Here is a 22,959-nt window from a genome sequence, read left to right as displayed (position 1 = left end):
CGAAGGGATATTTAATTGAGATATATAAAATTATGAGATACTAAAACAGAATGGATAGGAAGGAAAAAGAATTCCTTCCTATCCAATAGGAGGCCAATAACAAGGGCCATAGATTTAAAGTAACTGGCATAAGGATTAGAGGCGAGTTGTGTATTATTTTCCCCCAGATGATGGTAGGGCACTGAAAAATTACTGTTTTGAAGGATTGTCGAGACAGGAAACCTCATCACAATTACAAATGGTTGGATATGCAGTTGAATAGTCGCTGTCTAGAGGATTACACACCAAGGGTTGGAATGTGGGATTACGTGTCCGGTAGCGTGGCTCCTTTAAGGGAACAGGCTGCACGGACTACACGACCGGCTCAGGGCCAATCACGTGGGAGGACACAAACCCCAGCCAATGGGGAGTTTCCACGGGGCCCTGGGAGCAGGACCCTGGGCAGTGTGGACCAGGGAGCCGAGGTGTAAAGACCTGTTGCATCTTGTCCTGTGCCTGTTATCCAACCGCCTTTGCCTTTCATCAATAAACCCCTTTGTTTACTATTGGAAGCCTCCAGTGAATGACCCGGGCCACCCAAGGTAGATCTCATTTTACAACAAGCGGACATGGGGGGCAGAATGGCCTCCTTGCACACCATGAATTTTCTATGTTCCTAAGTGGCTTATTATCAGGCTTGATCAGAATGACCAATCTTATTCTATTCACAAGCAGCCTACGGCTCCCACCACATACTAACAATCAACAGCAACAATTTGGAACACCAAATATAAACATGACCAACAGAAGGTTATTCACAAACTCCCCAGTCAGGATGCTCCACACAATTACATGACCTTTTGTGCCCTATGAAATCATAAACAGAAGGTATCAAAAATACAAATGTATTAACCAACCCATGGTTAAAAGGGAGAACCCGCTCTGCCTGGTCAAGCGCTCGCTGAAGACGTGGAGATCTCCCAGTGACCTGACCGCACTAATCTACCTCAGGAAGATTAAAGAAACAGGTGAATTGGTTTTAAAAGAGGGTGAAGAAAAGATTTACAGAACAGAAGGCAAAGAGAAAATGCTGGAAAATCTCAGCAGGTCTGGCAGCATCTGTAGGGAGAGAAAAGAGTTAACGTTTCGAGTCCAGATGACACTTTGTCAAAGCTAACAGACAGAGAAAGTGGGAAATATTTATACTGTGGAGTGAGAATGAAAGATGAGCCATAGCTACAGAAACCCAGGGAAACGGAGTGCTAATAGCCACAGAAACCAAGGGGAAAGATGGCAGTCCCCAGGGAGAACAAAAGGTGTGAGAGGCCAAACAGCAGAGAAACTATCAGAGGGTGAACTGTGACAGATGGAGATGTGGGGGGAGGTGAAGGGGGAAGCAAAGGGGAGAAAGGGTAAGGAAAGGTGGTTAAGATGGGGGGGTTAAATATACATAAAGAAAGACGAGAGAGAAAGAAATGGTAAAAGACAGTTAAAATTAAATGGGATGAAAACAAATTGGCGAGATGGGGTAGAGCTTATCATCTGAAGTTGTTGAATTCGATGTTGAGACTGGAGGGCTTTTACAGAATGGACCCAGGGATGAGGGACTACACAGTTTCATGGATTGATTGGAGAAGCAGGGACTGGTCACCTGAGAGAAGGTGGAGAAGAAATTAGAGTCTATCCAAATCCATGAGGGGTCTCGACAGACTGGACAAGAGAGGAACCGTTCCCATTTGCAGAAGGGTTGAGAACCAGGGTGCACAGGTTTAAGGTGATTACCAAAAGAACCAAAGGTGACATGCAGAAAATCAATGTAATACAGCAAATGGTCAGGATATGGCAAAGCACTGCCAGAGAGAGAGGGTGGTAAAGGAAACTCAACTGGGGCTCTCAAAGGGGAATCAGTAAGCATCTTAAATGAAAATATCTGCAAGACCATAGGAAAAGCGTAGACTGGTAGGAGCTAAATTGCACTGACACTGAGCTGGCATGAACTCAATGGGCTCTTTCTGTGCCCAAACTGGTCTATGAATCTATGATCTTGAGGCTCTGGGACATGACTGGCAGAGTGGTGGCTGCATGTTACCAAACAGACACTTCATTGCAAAAAGCCACCGGCTATAATTTTGCCTATGTGTAAAAGAGGCAAGTAAATCAGCAGCCCCCCCTCACATCCCTCCTAATATTTTACCTTGATTGAAGCCAATACAATAAAATTTAAGACACATAAACAGGCGACAATTTACTTGCAACAACTTTACACCGTCACAAAACATCAAGATCACCCCTACAGTGTGAAGTACATTGAAAATGTGATAAGATGGGATACAAATATAGATTATTGAGACAAGCATCATATTGGGTATTACGCAAAAATGAACATCCTTAATTGTTACAGATATGGCCTGGCTCCTGCATGTCAATGTATTAAAGCAAGGATATACCTATTCTTATTGATCGTAATATCAACCACACATTCCTGCCTCCCCCTAATAATGTTTCAAATTTTTCACCCCCTTGTTATAATCAAAAATCTATCCAGCTCTGAGGAAAATCTTCTCCACATCCACCCTGTCAATACCCCTCAGGATCTTAAAGGTTTCAATCAAGTCACCTCTCACTCTTCTAAGCTCCAGCGGATACAAGCCTAGCCTGTCCAATCTTTCCTCAGAAGACAACCCACCCATTCCAGGTATTGGTCCAGTAAAACTTTGGGGCGGCACGGTAGCGCAGTGGTTAGCGCTGCTGCCTCACGGCACCGAGGACCCGGGTTTGATCTCAGCCCTGGGTCACTGTCTGTGTGGAGTTTGCACATTCTCCCCGTGTCTGTGTGGGCCTCACCCGCACAACCCAAAGATGTGCAGGGTAGATGGATTGGTCACGCTAAATCACCCCTTAATTGGACATTTTCTGAACCTTCTATGAACTGCTTCGAATAAATTTACATTCTCCCTTAAGTAATACCAATACTGTACACAATATTCCAGATGTGGTCTCACCAATGACCTGTAACATAAGAACATAAGAACTAGGAGCAGGAGTAGGCCATCTGGCCCCTCGAGCCTGCTCCGCCATTCAATGAGATCATGGCTGATCTTTTGTGGACTCAGCTCCACTTTCCGGCCCAAACACCATAACCCTTAATCCCTTTATTCTTCAAAAAAAAAACTATCTATCTTTACCTTAAAAACATTTAATGAGGGAGTCTCAACTGCTTCACTGGGAAGGAATTCCATAGATTCACAACCCTTTGGGTGAAGAAGTTCCTCCTAAGCTCAGTCCTATATCTACTTCCCCTTATTTTGAGGCTATGCCCCCTAGTTCTGCTTTCACCCGCCAGTGGAAACAACCTGCCCACATCTATCCTATCTATTCCCTTCATAATTTTATACGTTTCTATAAGATCCCCCCCCCCCCCCCTCCCCCCACCGCATCCTTCTAAATTCCAACGAGTACAGTCCCAGTCTACTCAACCTCTCCTTGTAAACCAAGCCCTTCAGCTCTGGGATTGACCTAGTGAATCTCCTCTGCACACCCCCCCAGTGCCAGTACGCCTTTCTCAGGTAAGGAGACCAAAACCGAACACAATACTCCAGGTGTGGCCTCACTAACACCTTATACAATTGCAGCATAACGGAAGCATAATCTCCCTACTTTTGTAATCAATTCCCCTCACAATAAACAAGAACATTCTTTTAGCTTTCCTAAATACTCGCTATACCTGCAGAGTAAACATTTGTATTTCATGCACTAGGACACCCAGATCTCTCTGAATCTCGGAGCTCTGCATTCTCTCACCATTTGGATAATATGTTTCTTCTTTATTGTTCGTACCAAAATGGACAATTTCACATTCACCTACATTATACTCCATTTGTCAGATCTGTTGCCCACTCACTTAACCCAGTGTAGCTTCCTTATGCCCTCATTACAATTTCCTCTCCTTCCTATCTTTGCATCATCGGCAAATTTTTGAACCATGGATCCAAGTCATCCATTTAAATCGTAAAAGAACGAGTCTCCAGCACTGATCCCTGTGGCACACCACTCGGTACACCTTTCCAAACAGGAAAATACCCATTTATACCAAATCTCTTGTTATTTAGTCAGTCTTCAAACCATGCCAATATGTCATGCCATCCACCATAAGTTTTCATTTTCCCAATAGCGCTTTATAAAATGCTTTTGGAAATCCAAGTACAGTACATCAACCAGTCCCCCTTTATCTATACACTTTACTTTTTCAAATTGGTTAAATTCTCTCTCGCAAAACCATGTTGACTCTGCACGATTGCCTTGAATGGAATCTTCCCCGAATCTAGGGAATTTTGGAATTAAATTAAGGTATTTAAAGCCAACATACCAAATACCTCCCCAGCCACTTCTTTCAAGATGAAGTCTATCTGGACCCGAGGATTTGTCAGCCTGCCGCCCCAACAACTTGCTCAACACCACTTCCGTGGTGTTCGTCATTTTTCCGAGTTCCTCTCTACCTTCCATTTCCTTGCAGCCCTTTATCTCATTTTGTCTTCCTACAATTCTTTGTTCTACAAAATTCATGCTTGGCATCACCCGACTATGATTTCTTGATTTATTGCATTGATTTATGCAGCACAACTTTCTCCTCTTCTTGGGCAGTACCTCAAGCTCGAGGATGATTTGCTGCCACATCAGGTTGATGGGCTCGATGGTGGCTGATATGTCCAATGCAAGACCTGCGGGCTCGGCCACATGCAGGACTGATGGTGCTAGAAAGGTCGGGCAGATGAGTTGTTTGCATGGTAGCACAGTAGATAGCACTGTTGCTTCACAGCTCCAGTGTCTCAGGTTTGATTGGATTGGATTGGATTTGTTTATTGTCACGTGTATCGAGGTACAGTGAAAAGTATTTTTCTGCAAGCAGCTGATTCCCGGAGTCTGCACTTTCTCCCTGTGTCTGTGCGGGTTTCCTCCGGGTGCTCCGGTTTCCTCCCACAAGTCCCGGAAGGCGTGCTGTTGATAATTTGGACATTCTGAATTCTCCCTCTATGTACCCAAACAGGCGCTGAAATATGGCGACTGGGGGATTTTCATAATAACTTCATTGCAGTGTGAATGTAAGCCTACTTGTGACACTAATGTAATAAAGATTATTATTAAGATTGGAGGTTTGTGCGCTCAGTCTGCCTCGACTTCACCTCTTCATGTTTCCAATTAAGTCACGTGATGTTGTTCAATGTCTTCATGAGTGAACCTTCTCCAGTGTGGTCGGTATCAAACCAGGGTCTCCCATGAGTCATGTGGCTGTTTGGCCCTTTTAGGGATGTTTTGAGGACAGCCCCAAAACACTTCCATTGTCCTCCGGTCACTGTCTGTGCGGAGTCTGCACGTTCTCCCCGTGTGTGCGTGGGTTTCCTGCGGGTGCTCCGGTTTGTTCCCACAGTCTAAAGATGTGCAGGTTAGGTGGATTGGCCATGCTAGATTGCCCTTAGTGTCCAAAATTGCCCTTAGTGTCGGGTGGGGTTACTGGGTTATGAGGGTAGGGTGGAGGTGTGGGCTTGGGTAGGGTGCTCTTTCCAAAGAGCTGGTGCAGACTCGATGGGCCTCCTTCTGCACTGTAAATTTTATGATTGTATGATCTTACAAAGGCACCACTGGTGACATATCTCCAGTGCTTTTCAGGTGCCTGCATGCTGCAGGTTGTGCTAGTCTCTGAACCTCGTGCCTGGGGTAAACTATGATATTAATCTCCAGAACAGACAGGAGCAACTCATTTAAATCCATCATGCTCTGAGCCAGTTCTTGGATCATGCCTAGAATCTCTTCCCCAGTTCCCTGCATTTTTCCTTTACAATTGAATGCACTTTCATTTCCAGACAAGAGCATTCGAGATCACAACTCGCTACCTTCAAATAAAAATCTCATCCCTCTCCCATCACCCCCCCCCCCTCCCCTCCCCTCCAGTCGTTTGCCAATTATCATTCACTTCCCTTCCTTATTTTTCATAAATACGGCGTTGCCTCTTCAGTTAGGTTTTCAATAAACATCCCCTTGCCCCCTCTTTATATCCCAGCCAAGCGCTGCCTGAAATTGACGCAGAAACTGGCAAGAGATGCCAGTTATCCACGTTAACAGAGCAGCCCTTTCATTTTTATCTCCCTCGCACATAACATCTACTCACACACACATACTGACCTTCCCAATCATGATAGGACTGCCCCGTCCCTCCCCCAAATCAGAAAATCTTGTGAACAAATCCGCACCGAATCAACCGCACCCCCCTCCCCCCCAAACAAAAAAGCTGGGGTACGATACCCCAAAATACATCATCCACAAAACAGGCTGGGAGTTAAACTGGCGACCACGCATACCGAGAGAGACACAGAGAGAGAGATCTGCATCACCTCCCTGTCCTCTCGCCACCATACAATGAAACAAATGTGTCAGTTTCCCAAGTATCTATCCACCTGCTCGGTCGCTACATCGGAATGACTCAGAATGGAGAGGAATTAAATTCCTCGCACCCCTCCCCAATCTTTAATCTCCCCCCCCCCCCAAAACCTCAACATAGGCTGAACACAGAGCAAATCTCATAAACCCCCCTGACTCTCAGCAATAACTGCAGTAAACCCGCCCAGAATAAACCAGAAATAATTTACCTTGCTTTCTTTTTCTCCCTCTCTCCCTCTCTCTCTCTCAGTACGAAGCAAGGAAATTAAATAGCTTATTTTCTTCCTCCCATTTAAAGTCCCCGATGGGATAAAGCGATCTAACCATCTCTTGAGTCTTTTGTGGTCTCCATTTCTCCAGCTTCACAATTAACATACACGAAGTGTGTGTGAGAGAGAAAACCTTTTCCGGTCTGCCAAAACGGGAGATGAATGACAGAGAGAGAGATGGTTAAGGGCAAGCTGGCCTCTGGTGGACAAACTCGGGAGCTGCATCAGGGACTATGTCCCTCGGTGGGGTGGGGTTGAAGCGATTGGAGTGAGATACGACCTCTGACTGGGTCCCACTCCCCTAAAGAACGGCAGAGATCCCCTCGGTTAAACAGGCAGCACGGTAGCATAGTGGTTAGCACAGTTGCTCCACAGCTTCAGGGTCCCAGGTTCGATTCCTGGTTTGGGTCACTGTCTGCGCGGAGTCTGCACGTTCTCCCTGTGTCTGTGTGGGTTTCCTCCAGGTGCTCCAGTTTCCTCCCACAGTCCAAAGATGTGCGGGTTAGTTGGATTGGCCATGGTACATTGCCCTTAGTGTCCAAAGAGGTTAAGTGGGGGTTACTGGGTTATGGGGATAGGGTAGGGACGTGGGCTTGCGTAAGATGCTCTTTGTAAGGGCCGGTGCAGACTCGATGGGTTGAATGGCCTCCTTCTGCACTGTAAATTCTATGAAATCTATAAATATGCTCCTCACACGATCTCAAACCCCAACAGCAAGAAAGGACTTACATTTATATAACGCCTTCCAACACCCCCCGCCCCTCCTCCTTCCCCCCAAGACCTCCCAATTTGGTTTACACCCAGTGGGTTACATTTTGAAGTGTAGTGACTGCTGTGATGTAGGTAAAGCAGCAGCCCACTGGTGCACAGCATGATTCCACAAGCCGCAATATTATTACTACCAGATCCTGGTGCTTGTTGAGCGTTAAATATTGGCCAGAGCACCAGTAATGGGGGAGAATCTCCGTGTTCTTTAATATAGAGCAATGAGGTCCTTTCCACTAGCCTCAGAGAGCAGACAGGTCTCAGTTTAATGTTTATTTATTCATTCATGGGATGTGGGCGTAGCTGGCTAGGCCAGCACTTATTGCTGTTAGGAAGGGAGTTCCAAGACTTTGGCACAGCAACAGTGGAGGAACAGCAACATAGTCCCAAGTCCAAATGTTTTGTGACTTGGAGGACAACTTGCAGGTGGTTGTATTTCCATGCATCTGCTGCCCTTGTCCTTTTAAGCGGGAGAGATTGTGGGTTTGGAAAATGCTGTTGAAGGAGTGGCATGGCAGCACAGTGGGTAGCACTGGTGCTTCACAGCTCCAGGGTCCCAGGTTCGATTCCCAGCTTGGGTCACTGTCTGTGCGGAGTCTGCACGTTCTCCCCGTGTCTGCGTGGGTTTCCTCCGGGTGCTCCGGTTTCCTCCCACAGTCCAAAGATGTGCAGGTTAAGTGGATTGATCATGCTAAATTGCCCCTTAGTGTCGAAAAAAAAAGGTTAGGTGGAGTTACTGGGTTATGGGGTAGGGTGGAGGTGTGGGCTTAAGTGGGGTGCTCTTTCTAAGGGCCTGTGCAGACTCGATGGGCCGAATGGCCTCCTTCTGTACTGTAAATTCTATGATTCTAGGTGAGGTGCAGCACAGCGCCTTGGAAATAATGCAATTGCTTCAATGGTGGTTGAGGGAGTTAATATGTAAGGTGGTGAATGGGATGCTAATAAATCAGGCTGCTTTGTCCTGGGTGGTGTCAAGTTTCTTGAGTGTTGGGGCCACACTCAGCCAGGCAAGTGGAGATTATTCCAGCAGAATTTTGGGCTAGCTTTGGGGAGTCAGGAAGTAAGCTATCGAATGCCCCACTGAAAAAGATAACACCTCCAATGGTGCAGCATGCTGTCAGCCTGAATTATGTGGCCAAGTGTTCATTATGAGGCTTGGATCCCACAATCTTTATTGGAGATAAAAGGGCTCAGTATTCTTACTTTTAAAAAAAGGTTTCAAGGTTTTTTAATGAATGGAAGCTGAGAAAACACAATAGATGTGTGTGTTTTTTTTAAATGGAAGTGCATTTGTACCCGAGGTTGTGTTTTGCAATCATCATGTTACATATTTGTTAACTGATTGGAACTATTTGCTTAATACAGCTTCAAATAAGACAAAACTCCTTTAATAGATCGAGCAAGACAGTGATGTTACAGCGAGCTGGCAGGATACAGTACAGCCAGTGAACCAATGTGTTAATAGCTGCAATTTCCCATCCATGGAGGATTTTGAGCTTATCCTGAGTATACAACATCTGCCTTTATTTTATTGATATTATCATTGGGCATCACTTGTGGTTGTGATGTATGATTGGAGCAGAGATTTCATTCCTTGTGCTCTTGGGAAGATTTTGAGGTTTGTAGCACTGGAGGAGATTAGAGAAATAGGAAGGGATTTGTCTACAGGGATAAGAATTTTGAATTCCGGAGGGAAAAGGGGGAGGTTAATTTAAACAGCATTAAAAATAAGTCTCTTACCACCCATCCATAAACAGAAAGTGTTTTGATTTGTTTCCCTCTTTATAAACTGTGGCATATTTCTCAAACCCCTTGGTTTTTGTGTGATCCAGTTTTCTATTAATAACCTCCCAACAAACTCCAGATAGGATTGAACTCAGAGGGTTAGTTTATTTGCACACACTCAAAGTGCTGGAGGAGGGTCACAATGCCACCTCCACACTCAGACGGTAAACAGAGGGATAGAGAAAATAAGGAATTACAGTACAGAGAACACAGAGAAGATAAATATTGGTTCACATGGGCCCCAGAGTCCAGAATCAAAGTCCATTGAGATATTCCTTCACGGAGGCTTGTGAGTTGAAAAGCCGATGCAGTATAATCCACTTTTCCAGGAATGTTGACTTCACATGATGAGATAGGTGCACAGAGATGAATCAGTCTTGAAGGTGAAGGTATAGAATTTCCTGCGGAGCAGTATAGATGGGGCCAGGCATCCAACCTGGGCCAGAGCCCCTTGTCCATGAGGTTGCCAGTCAGATGGATACAAAACATTGTAGTTCAACAAGGCAATATTACTGGTACCACAAGCGAGAGGCCCATGTCAAATGACTCTCACCGCTCCATACTGTCTTTGACAAAGGACATGTGTCTCTTGTCTGGGTCCCCGAGATCATTAAACATCTCAGCCATTAAGAATAGAAAGGAAGGGCAAGGGGGGGCCCTTTGACTTAGCAGAATAGCGAACCCCTGTAGTTGGCCTGGAAATGCAGATGACCTCTGTATAGCTCTCTTTGAATTTGATCTGTGCAGCCTACAGGGTTCTTCAGGGATAGCGAGGTGCGTGTTTCCCTGATATTGCCACACAGTTTATTTTGTTCAGGATCACAGGCAGACACGATTCAATCTTGGTAGGTCTTTGATCAGTTTGAAATTTTTAAAGATAGCAATGAGCATATCTCTGTATATTTTATTTACAAAGGATACAGAATGAGGTCTTCATCCCTCACGCAAGTGGACTGGGATGCAATGTAGGTCAAAGGTGGGTGGAAATGTAAGTTGTGAGGAGACACAGCGAGGCCGCAAAGAGATATAGACAGGTTAAGTGAGTAAGCAACAGGATGGTAGGTGGAATATAATGTGCGGTTGTGTGGTTATTCACCTTGGTCGTAAAAGCCGAATATTTTTAAAAGGTGTGAAACTTGTAAATGTTGATGTTCAGAGAGACTTGGGTGTACTCATATCACAATCTCAGAAGGCTGCATGCAGGCAGAGCAAGAATTACAAAGCCAAATTGCATGTTGGCCTTTACTGCAAGGGGATTGGAGGGCAGGAATAAAGAAGTCTTGCTACATTTTGTTTTATTCATTCAGGGGTTGTGGGCGTTGCTGGCGAGGCCAACATTTATTACCCATCCCTAATTGCCCTTGAGAAGGTGGTGGTGGGCTGCCTTCTCAAACCACTGCCACAGTCCATGTGGTACAGGTACACCCACAGTCCTTTGTACAGGTCCTTGATTAAGCTCCTGGTGCAGTTTTGGTCTCCATACCTAAGGAAAGGTATACTTGCTTTGGAGGCGGTACAGTGAAGATTCACTAGAATGGTCCCTTGAGAGTTTGAGTAAACTGGGATTATATTTTCATGGAGTTTATAAAATGAGAGCAATCTCAACGAAACACACAAGATTGCGAAGGGTGTTGACAGGGTCGACACTGAGTGATTGTTTCTATTGACTGGAGAATCTAGAATTGGTGCACAATCTCAGGATAAGGGATTGATGATTCAGGACTGAGGGAGGGAGGGGAAATTCCTTCGCTGAAAGGGTTGTGAGTCTTTTGAATTGTCTACACCAGAGGGTTGTGGCTACTCCAATGTTTCAAACATAGAAACATAGAAAAAAGAAGCGGGCGGAAGCCATTTGGTCCTTCAGGCCTGCTCCGCCATTCATTACGATCATGGCTGATCATCAAGTTCGATACCCTGATCCCACCTTCCCATCCCTTGATCCCTTTAGCCCCAAGAGCTATATCTAATTCCTTCTTGAAATGACACAACGTTTTGACCTCAACTACTTTCTGTGGTAGTGAATTTCACAGATGCACCACTCTCTGAAGAAATTTCTCCTCACCTCAATCCTAAAAGGTTTACCCCTTATCCTCAAAGTGTGACTCCTGTTCTGGACTCCCCCACCATCAGGAACATTCTTTCTGAATCTACCCTGTCTAACCCTGTTAGAAATTTGTAAGGTTCTATGAGATCCCCTCTCAGTCTACTAAACTCCAATGAATATAATCCGAACTGACTTAGTCTCTCCTCATATGACAGTCCCACCATCCAATTATATTTTTGAATATATTTAAGGCTAGTGTAGATGGATTTTTAATCTCTCAGTGAATTAAGGTATGTGGGGAGCAGGCGGGCAAGTGGAGTTGAACACCCAGGATCAACCATGGTCAATTGAGTGGCAGAGTAGGCTTGACAGGCCATCTGGTCTACACCTGCTCCTCTTTCTTCTGTTCTTGTGAGCAGGACGAGACTTGGTGCAAGTTACAAATGGATAGTCTTGGATAAACTCAGGTTTATGGAGGGTGGAAGATTGAAGGCTTGCAGGAGAACATCGGACTAACTGAGTCTGAATTTCAGAAGCAGGTGGCGGAGGCCGGCGATATTACTGGGGTATGCATTCTTGATGATGAAGAGGAAATTGAGTTGGAAGATTAGTTCACAGTTAAACAGCACATCAAGACTGCAAATAGTCTCGTTCAGCCTGTGACAGTGTCAAGAGAGGAGAATGTAACTGGTGGCGGGGGAACAAAGTTGATGGCAGGGGTAGGGGTTGAAGACAATGGCTCCCCAATGTTCAACTGGAGGAAATTTCTGTTCATCCAACACTGGATATCAAACAAGAAGACAAGAGGCAGTGAAAGGTTTCTTTGGTTGAGTTGGGTGCTGTCAGCAAATATATGGAACCTGATTGGGTGGAATTTTATGGCTTCCCCCATGGCAAGTTTGAAGGTGGCATCATCTGCCCTCCTGAACATTGAGGACATCCCTGCCAGGCAGGCCCATGGACGACTTTCCTGCCCCACTACCAATTGAGCCCCTTAAGGGCCAAATGATGCCCACGTCTCACCACTGCTGGTATTCACTAGGGCGGCAAGCCTATTGCCACATAATCAGCATGACATGCAAACCTGTGCATGTTGGTTCTGGTACCCTGCAGGAGATGCCAAAGCATTCGATGCCTGATCAAGGGACCAGAATCAGGAAGAGAGGCGTGGTCCACTGAGAGCCACTCTACCCTTCCCTTGCTGGTCACCCCCCTCAACACCCACTTCCACCATGGCCCCCCTAGCCCGCAAAACCCCTCCCTCCATCACTTACCTCCGGCCTGGATCACTTTGTGATCCTGGCCTTCTGGTGGGTGCAATCCCTGCAGCAGCCACCACCTTCCACCAGTGGCACCACTGAGCAAAAGAGTTGTCAGCTTCTGATTGGCCGGCAGCTTTGGATGGGAAGGAATGCCCGCCGCTGGAGTCCCGATCCAGAGAAACATCTGCTGATGGCCTGTAAAGTGCCCGATTTGTTTGTGATTCAGTGTGCCTTCCCCAAAGGAGGCAATATGGGCCATTTAAATCTCTATTCAGTTCGTTGAAACCCGAGTGGGAGGGGCTGGAAAACTCTGGCTCACATCTGGAGTACTATGTGCCATATTGGTCTCCTTATTTAAGTAAGGATGTCAATGCGTTGGAAGCAGTTCAGAGAAAGTTTACTTAACCTTGCTAATACCTGGAATGGGCGGGTTGTCTTATGAGGAAAGGTTGGACAGGCTGGGCTCGTATCTGCTGGAGTTTAGACGGGTAAGACGCAACTTCATTGAAATATATAAGACCTTGAGGGGGTCATGACAGGGTGTACGTGGAATATATGAGTCTTCAGCAGATGTTTCTCTGGATCGGGACTCCAGCGGCGGGCATTGCTTCCCATCGAGAGACGTACCTAATTCTATGAGGCACTCTACCCAGCAACAAAGGAATGTGATACGAGATGTTGTTAATTGCGCTTTTACTTAATTGCTCTGTTTTAATAACATTTGCTCTAGAGTCGCCAGGTATCTTTCTGATACCACCACGAGGTTCAAAGCCAAGTGCTGATCAATAACTCAATACACCAGTTAGTAAGTTTCAAATCAAAACACATTTATTATGCACAGTCAATCATTACTCATGCATAAAACTCTACTTACTAGACTATCTCTAACACTAAAAGGCCTATACTTAGCTTTTGAAATGGCCCACCAGGTCAGGGGAACAATGGCCTTTCGTTCGATTCTGAGGCTGCAGGCTTCAAGCTGGTATGGACTAGTAGCTAGGAGTGCCTATCTCGTAGCGTGCGTTGACTGGAGACTTACTTGGTTGGTGCAGCTGCTAGGCAGGTCTCTCCGTGTTGAGAGTCATGGTCAAGAGTTGTTTCGAGCTGCTGAGAGACCCTGCCAGGAAGGACGAATTGAACTTGGGGCTCTGTTTTATAGCCCCCAGGGGTTTCGCGCCCTTTTGGGCGGACCCCGGGCCTGGTCCCAATCAATTGGACCAAGTCCCAATTGCTTGAATGGATTTCTCCAATACTGGAGCTGTTCCCTGATCGCTGGGCGGTTCCTATGTGTCCGTTGGCCTTCCTTTGTCCTGGCTCCTGCTGGCGCCGGGGAGTCTGGTTTGGTCCTGATCGCTTCAATGTATCTAATTGTTCCTGGGGATTGCTCATTAATAGGTAGATGGCTACTGGTTTCGGTTCTGTCTGGGTTCTGCAAGTCTTAATACCCAGGAACCTTGCACCTGCTTGTTTTCCTGCGCCTGGCCAATTTTCCCTACATTCATTGCGGGCCTCCATTTTGGAATCGGGAAGTGGCCAAACCCAGGTGGCTACAGAGGGTTGTTCATCTTGAATGTTAGGAGACAATTGATGGGATCTCAACCAACCAAAGAGGCCTGCATTTATAAATGACCTTGCCACGCCATTGAAACATCTTAACATTCACCAACCATGACTTGTTGTTGGAGTCCCCTGACAGTTACTGTGTAGCGAAAATAATGCAACGCCATGTACTGGTATAAAATAAGCAAAGGGTCAAATGGCCTGCCCCAGTTCCTATGCTTCTAAGCTATAAGTTAGAGAAATATTTTGGTCTCAGCTAAATATAGGTTTATATTTGGAAGACAAAGTTAAAATAACATTAAATTGCAGGGATATTTTATCCCTTGGCTCCATCCATTTGGAGGAAGCCTGGCATACATCTTCAGCTGGATGGTGGGATAGATATTATCTTTCATTATTGTGCGGAATATTGCCAACAGAGAATGGCTGTCTGCCATTACTCAGACTGACTGGCCGGACTGATCCTAGAGGGCTTCCAATAACAGCTTGCCTTTTGGAAGAGTTACGATTTGTTGGCTCGCCACATGTCACATTCAGGGCTTCATTCTCATACAGCTTGATATTGCCAACAGCATTTTGTTCAAGTATTGTCTCTCTCTCTCTCTCTCTCTCTGTCTCTCAGCACCAGAAATTGGAGCATTCTGTCAGGGGAGTTTGGAGGCATTCCTATGCGCACCCTGCCCTTGACCCTCTGGGCTATTTTTGCAGGATGCGTCCAAGAGGCCTTGGTGAGTTTCTGCAGTGCTGTTGTGAATAGTACATGTAGCTGCAATGTGTACTAACTGCAGGATTCACTTGAACAGCTTGCCAAATCTTCTTCGACAGCACCTCCTAAACCAGCAACCTCTGCTGCCCTGAAGGGCGTGCACAGCGGTAGACATAACAAAAAAAAACAGCACCTCCTGTTCACACGAGGTATTAATTCACAGAATCGCACACAGAATTTACAGAGCACAGTGCAGAAGGAGGCCATTCGGCCCATCGAGTCTGCACCGGCCCTTGGAAAGAGCACCCTACCTAAGCCCACACCTCCACCTTATCCCATAACCCCACCTTACCTGTTCTTTCATCATCTCTGGGTTAAAATGCTGGAACTCCCTGCCTAACAGTGTTGTGGAAGCACCTTCGCCACATGGACTGTTGCATGTCAAGAAGGCGGCTCCCCATCACCCTCTCAGGGTCAACTAAGGATGGCCTTGCCAATGACACGCATAGCCCCAAGAATTACAATTTTAAAAGACCTAAATTAGTTACGTTCGGCAGAAATCTAGCAGAAGATTTCAAATCCTAAGCCTAAATAGTGAATCCCAGAACAAAACTCCTAATTGAGTTTTCAGATGAGATGAATGATGAGGCACAAGGGGCGCGATTCTCTGGCAACATTTCTAAGTGTGGTAGCGAGCGTGAATTGCCGCGAGCTTCCTGGTTCTCGGCCCAGCGAGGCCGGCAACGCTATTCAACATTAATTGGCCCACTTAACGAGGTCCCAAGGGCTTCTCGCCGCAAATGAAGACTCACCAGCCGATCCTGCGCTGGCCTGGCTCCCCCCCCCCCCCCCCCCCACTAACAAGGTCGAGCAGCACTTCAGCAGCACTTGGCACTTGCTCAGCCAACCCCGGCCAGCTCGCAGCAATGGCATCGAGGAGACCGGCCCCAAGATTCGGGGATGCAGATCTGAGGAGACTGCGAAACGCAGTGCAGGCCAGGAGAGATGTCCTGTTCCCCCGGGGGACCCGGAGGGTCAGCCATAGGGCAGCCATTGCTGCCTGGGACAAGGTGGTAGCGGCTGTGAGCGCCAGGAGTGTGACCAGGAGGACGGGCAGCGGGGTGCCAGACATAAGAATCCTCACCTCCTTCAAGGACCGTTCCCTGGAGATGACTGGTGTAACGAGGACAGAGCGGTTACCAATGCAGAGGCTGTCCATGCCGCAGAGGTGAGGAACCACCGGGCTCCAGCCAAAGGACCTATCAGATCTGAGTTGTTACTGCCTTACTGACTGACCCATTCCTCCCACTGACCACATGTCCATTTTCCCGCAGGTCCTCCAGCCAACGGTGCCGGCTCATCCCAGGTGGTACCTTCTCCTGCCCCCCAGGGGAACACCTCAGAGGAGAGCTCCGAGGATGCCACCATAATAGTCACGACACAGCTGTGATCCCCACCCTCCATCAGCGCAGTCACACGCACCTCACGTGGGAAATGGTAGTGGTCAGGCTTCTGGGGCTGATGTATCAGGTGGAGGCAGGAACCCCCAGGTGAGAGAGCAGTCCCAGCCTGATGCTGAGCCTGTGGAAAAGGTCATCCCCGAGCTGATGGAGACGATAGGGAGCAGCCAGGGCATTCAGAGGGAGATGTCAGCGTCACTTCAGCAGATCTATGGCTGATTGGAGGAGTCCCAGGGGCTAAGGGTACACGAGATGGTGTTGGCAATACGTGGCACTGAGGCTAACACTGCTAGGGTGGCGATCGCAGTGGAGAGCCTGGTGCACGACGTCGGCACCAATAGTGAAGGAGTCGCAAAGTCGGTGACGGCCGTGGCTGAGGAGCTGGACAGAATGTCTGCCTCGCTGGGGGATATGACCCAGTACCAGGCGGATACTGATGAGCGGGACATGTCCTGCTCTCAGATGGGCATGGCTGAGACTGCAGAGCATGCCCCAGTCACTGAGGAGCATCACCAAGGGCGTCAACATGATGGTGCAGACCATGGGGAACTGCCAGAGCACCAGATGATGCAGAGGCAGCCAGGGCTCGAACCAGCTGCCCCTCTGTCACAAGGTGAGCCCCGGGCCCTATGGGCTCCGAGCGGGAGGAGTGGGCACTTGGTGCCAACCCGGACCTGTCCTATGGAGTGGTGACGGTGGCCACCAGCTCACTCGAGTTCCACTCCTCTGATGAGCCTGCATCTCAAAGCCAGGACCCAGAACAGGGCGGCACGGCTGTGCATGTGCCCCCAACAAGTGAGTCCCGGGTCCTCTGGCCTCAGAGCCCCCAGAGGACGCCCGACAGGGTCATCAATGGCCACAGGACACGGTAAGCAGCCGGCTGCCTCTACCTCAGGTGGGCGTCCTGGGACACACCTAGGCATAGCAGTAGAGCTAGGAAGACAAAGCAGATCGAGGATCAGTGATGGTACCGGGGGAGTGGGGATTGGGGTGGCGGTGGGGGGTTTGGGGTAGGTAGGGTGTGAGGGGGTGGGGCAACACCATCGGGAGAGTGGGGATTTGTAAACACAATAAACACCCTTGTGTACAACCAGTATGACGCCTCTGTCACTTTCTCCACAATACGGACTGACCCCCAGGACCCTTTGACCATCTCCCCAGGCACCCACCCTCCAGTCATGGACATGTCCCCAGTTCTGTGTCCCATCCGCTGGGTGTGCGGATGTTGCGTGTGTGTGGTGTTGCCTCCCGCAGTGTTCAGACACAGTGTCCATGCATCAAGGTGTGATTGGGATGCTCGGCAATGACACCCATACACTACATAGTACCGCCCACCCACGGGAATCCACTTGGATTGTGTGAAGTGCTCACTTAACCATGATTGGCAATTCCATATTAGCAACAGCCTTCAGCCACATGGTCAGAGGCCTCGTCAGTCGATGGGGGTTATGGGTGGTCGGCAGGGCGGACGAGCAGGGACAAGGGTTGCCCCCGGAATGGGTGGCATGGCGGTGCCATGTGCGGGTGCCCCTCGGTTGCCCCTCCAGCGCCTCTCCCCACCCTCCCATGGTGGCCACCCATGCGGAGGGCCCCCCCATCCCAGCCAAGAGTCCCCCACCCTCCACCGAGCTCTGAGGTGGCAAGCCCAGCGCCCCCCCGGCTCTTTGCCTGTGAGCAAAGACGGCTACTCCCCTCCTTGGCTCCCTACGGAAGCCATTCCGCCAGGTTCCCGTTTTTCAAAAGGAGTGTTGATCGGCGCCAGAGTGAGCACTTGCTGGGGAGGCCGGTGAATGACAGGAGGCCGTTGGAAAAGGGGTGGCTCTCGTTAATTGTATGGAAATAGGACTTAAGTGGTGATAATTGGTTTCTCGCCATGCTCCGGCGAGATCCCGATTCCGCCTACGGGAGCAGGCCGGTTGTATCGCAAACTGTCTAACGCCTGGCACTTTGTGCGTCTCCCTCTATTCACCGTCCTCGTTTCGCTCGAGCGAAAGGGTAACAAGGCCGGAGAATCATGCCCAAGGTGTGTAGAATATGGGCTGTTCAGAATAAATCAGGATATTGAATCATTGTTGCCCTCTGCTGGTATAATGAAGCACATTCCCAGGGTAGCGATTGAATTTCAAGGTTTTCAGTCACACTGGTAATGGTTCAACCCATTATTTAGGATATTTTTGGGTCTGAAAATTATAATAAACAAGACTCACAATCCAGTGATGTGGTCAGCACGGTAGCATAGTGGTTAGCACTATGGGTTCACAGCTCCAGGGTCCCAGGTTCAGTTCCTGGCTTGGATCACTGTCTGTGCGGGGACTGCACGTTCTCCCCGCGTCTGCGCGGGTTTCCTCCGGGTGTTCCGGTTTTCTCCCACAAGTCCCGAAAGACGCGCTGTTAGGTAATTTGGACATTCGGAATTCTCCCTCTGTGTACCCGAACAGGCGCCACAATGTAGCGACCAGGGGCTTTTCAAAGTAACTTAATTGTAGTGTTAATATAAGCCTACTTGTAACAATAAAGATTATTATTGGCTGCATAACATTGTATTCTATCCCCTTGAAAAAACAGAACTGATTTAGCTCAGTGGGCTAGACACCTGGTTTGTGATGCAGAACCAGCCAGCAGCCCAGTTCAATTCCCGTACCGGCTGAGAATTCTGAATTCTACCTCCGTGTACCTGAACAGGTGCCAGAATGTGGTGACTCGGGGCTTTTCAGAGTAACTGCATTGCAGTGTTAATGTAAGCCTACTTGTGACAATAAAAGGATTATTATTATTAATGTCAAGCCTTTTTAATTCTAGTTTAAGTCCCACTCCAGCCGGTGTATACCCGGTGGGCTGAATGGCCTCTTTCTGTGCCCTAACCTTTCTATGGTCGACGGTTCCACCAGAGACACCATCCAGGCCGAAACAGCCGGTGCAGTACCCAGGGATGGCCACACTCTTGTAGTGCTGTCTTTTGGATGATAAGTCAAACTGAGGCCCCGTCTCAAGTGAATGTAAAAGATCCCATGACACCTTTTCAAAGAAGAATATGTTTCCCTCAGCCAACATCACTGGAACAGATTGACTGGTTATTTTCGCATCTGTGGGCCTTTGCTGTGCCCAAAATGGCTGCCATGTCATCAGTGACTCATTCTCTTCAGACACCATTCCCCAAGAGGGCATTGGCAGTTATCGACTTCCATTGGGCCATGTCTATTCCTGGCAAGCTGGTGTAGTGGTTGGCTATTGCCTTTGGTGGTTCTGGCTGACTGGGAGACGCTCACACCTGCCATACGGGCAGGAGTTACAGGTTGATAATCAACCTGTTCAGCCATATTGTGAACACACCTTGGGCGAAATTCACCGAAGACCTTCATGATGCCCTTGACCGGCGGGCAAAAACGGCGCTGGTGACTCCGGAGTCGGGGCCCGCTTATAAGCCCTAAATCTCCCGTCCCGAAAGGGCCAGCAGCGGAGTGACGCTGTACGCGTCAGTTTCACCCGCTGCGGAAGTGGCGCGTCGGTTGACGTCGGGCGACATCAGCAACGCCGCCCGGCGTTGGAAGGGGGTAGGGGTCGGGGGGGAGGGGGGTAGAGGTGGGGGGGGAGGGGGGGTAGGGGTGGGGGGGTAGGGGTGGGGGGGTAGGGGTGGGGGGAGGGGGGTAGGGGTGGGGGGGGAGGGGGGTAGGTGTGGGGGGGAGGGGGTAGGGGTGGGGGGGAGGGGAGTAGGGGTGGGGGGAGGGGAGTGGGGTGGGGGGAGGGCGGTAGGGGTGGGGGGGGGGGGTAGGGGTGGGGGGGAGGGGGAGGGGTGGGGGGGGGGGGGTAGGGGTGGGGGGAATGGGGGGTAGGGGTGGGGGGGGGGGAGGGGAGTAGGGGTGGGGGGGAGGGCGGTAGAGGTGGGGGGGAGGGGGTAGGGGGTAGGGGTGGGGGAGGGGGGTAGGGGTGGGGGGGGAGGGGGGAGGGATGGGGGGGGGAAGGCCGGTGAATAAAAAAGCTTTAAAAAACAATGACATCCCGCCGGCACCAGCCGTTATCCGAGGCGGCCGGCGGGATTTGAAGAACGCCGTTTTATGGCGGGTGGGTGAATCTTTAACATGGCGGGAGTGGCAATATCGGCGCCGCCGGCTGATTCTCCAACCATGCGTGGGGTTGGAGAATTTCGCCCCTTATTTGGCCATCAAGAACGAGATGTAGTTCCTGAATTAGAATCTATATGGGTTGGAGGTGAGAAACAGGAAAGGAACAGCTAACTTGTTGGGTATTTATTACAGACCTCCAAATGATGGGGAGGAAGCAGAAGAGTGCATTTGTAAGCAGAGTAGGAACTACCCTGAGGTAGAGTGGGAGAGAGTAGAGTACGGGGCATGGAGCGAAGAAATTCCTACTTTGTGTGCAGCAGAACTTTCTGGAACAGTACATTTCCAGTTCCACCAGGGAGGAAGCTGTTCTGGATCTGGTCCTAGGAAATGAGTCAGGCCAGGTGGAGAACGCCAGAGTGGGAGAGCAGTTGAGAAATAGTGATCATAATATATTAAGGTTCAGTATTAAATTGGTAAAGGATAAAAATCAGTCACGGGTTTTCCCAGACTGGAAAAGGGTAAATTTTAGGGGTCTAAAAGTTGAACCGGAGCAGGATGATTGGAAACACATTTTGGTAGATAAAATGTCGGATGAAAAATGGGAGACTTTTAAAGCAGAGATGAACAAGGCGCAAGCTAGGTACATACTCATTGGAAATAAAGACGGGGTATCCAAAGTTAGAGTACACTGGATGACTAACGTTATTGAGGAAAAAAATAGGGCAGGAAAAAGAGTCATATGATACATGCTGGAATAATAATAGCAATAGAAATCAAGAAGATTATCTCAAATGCAGGAGAGAGTCTAAGGCTGGAATAAGGAAGGCTAAGAGGAAGCATGAGGAAAAGATGGCAGATTGCACTAAAACAAACAGTAAAATGTTCTTCAAACATAATAATAGTAAAAGATTAGTGAAGGATAGAGTGGGGCCCATAAGGGACAAACAGGGTAAGGTGCTCACTGAAGCAGAGGGTATGGCAGGGTACTAAATGAGTACTTTGCTTCTGTCTTTACCAAACTAGAAGATGATGACAATGGTACAGTTGAAAATATGGGTGTTGAACAACTGAGCAGTATAGTGATAGATAAAGAAAAGGTGCTATAAAGGCTGGCAGCACTCCAGGTAGAGAAGTCGCCAAGCCCGAATAGGATGCATCCTAGATTGCTAATAGAGGTAAGGGAGCAAATTGCGGAGCCGTTAAACAGCAACGTTTCCAGGCCTCTCTGAACTCAGGGTTAGTCCCGGGGAACTGCAGGGTTGCAACTATGATGCCGTTGTTTGAGAAAAGGGCAAAGGATAACGCAGGAAATTCCAGACCAGTCAGCTTGACATCAATAGTGGGAAAACTGATGGAGGCCATAATACGGGATAGATACATATACACTTAGAGAAAAATAATTAATACTAGACAGTCAACATGGCTTTGTCAAGGGCAGGTCATGTCTGACAAATTTAATTACGTTCTTTGACGAAGTGACACAGACAGTAGATGAGGGTAATGGTGTGGATGTTGTATATTTGGACTTCAAGAAAGCATTTGATATGGTGCCACAAGGCAGATTGGTTAGCTAATTAGAAATGTTTAGTATTGATGGGTCCTTGGCAGCATGGATTAGAATCTAGCTAAGAGCTAAGAAACAGAGGCTAGTATAGATGGGCATTTCTCATACTGGAGACGAGTTGAAAGTGGTGTTCCCTAGGGCTCAGTGTTGGGACCTTTGCTTTTTCTGATTTATATAAATAATTTAGAGAATGATGTTGAGGGCGAAATCTCTAAATATGCAGATGATACTCAACTAGTTGGAATAGTGAATTGCGAAGATGACGCTGAGCGACTTCAGAGGGCCATTGACATGTTGGCCAAAAGGGCAGACACCTGACAGATGAATTTCAATGCAGAGAAATGTGAGGTAATGCATTTTGGTAGAAGGAACATGGGGAGACAATGCAGGTTCAATGGTGCAACTTTGAGGGGCGGACAGGAGCGGAAGGACCTTGGGGTTCAGTGCATAATTCTCTGAAGTTGGCCAGGCAAGTTGAAACAATTGTTAAGAAGGCTTATAGCATCCTTGGGTTTATAAGTAGAGGCATAGAGTCTAAAAGCAAATAAGTGATGCAACACTCTTCAAATCATTGGTCAGCCCACATTTGGAATATTGTGTTCAGTTCTGGGCATTTTATTTAAGGAAGGATGTTAAAGCCTTGAAGAGAGTGCAGAAGAGATTTACTAGAATGATAACAGGAATGAGGAATTTTAGATACAAGGAAAGATTGGAGAAATTGGGCTTTTTCTCCTTGGAGCAGAGAAGATTAAAATGTGACCTTATTGAGGTGTTCAAAATTCTGAACAATGTTGACCGGGCAAAGGAGGATATTCTGTTTCCACTAGTTGGTATGTCAGTGACCAGGGGTCACAATTTCAAGATGGTCAGCAAGAGAGCTCGGAGTGAGATGAGGATAAACCTCTTTACTCAGAGGGCTGTTGGAGTTTGGACAGGACTCCCTGAGAGAGTGGTGGAGGCGGATTCTGTAGGAGGTTTCAAAAGAGAGCTGGGTACATATTTGAAAGTGATGAATTTAGGGGACTGTGGAGGTAGGGCTGGGGAATGGGACGATTTGGGTATCTCTTTTGGG

The 22,959-nt window shown here is 48.1% G+C and overlaps 1 protein-coding gene across 1 annotated transcript in view; it reads right to left on the bottom strand.

The window, feature by feature from the left end:
* The window catches only part of pik3c2b (phosphatidylinositol-4-phosphate 3-kinase, catalytic subunit type 2 beta), a 195,552-nt gene extending 188,738 nt beyond the window's left edge, over positions 1-6,814 (bottom strand). Inside the window, exon 1 of the mRNA XM_038819586.1 lies at positions 6,621-6,814. The gene's annotated coding sequence lies outside the window, so the exon portion shown is untranslated. The remainder of the gene's footprint in view (positions 1-6,620) is intronic.
* Between the last annotated feature and the right edge of the window lie 16,145 nt (positions 6,815-22,959).

Source organism: Scyliorhinus canicula, chromosome 15, assembly GCF_902713615.1.
Source record: "Scyliorhinus canicula chromosome 15, sScyCan1.1, whole genome shotgun sequence".
NCBI lineage: Eukaryota > Metazoa > Chordata > Chondrichthyes > Carcharhiniformes > Scyliorhinidae > Scyliorhinus > Scyliorhinus canicula.
Note: the sequence above shows the minus strand (reverse complement) of the source record. Positions and strands in the feature narration are given on the sequence as shown.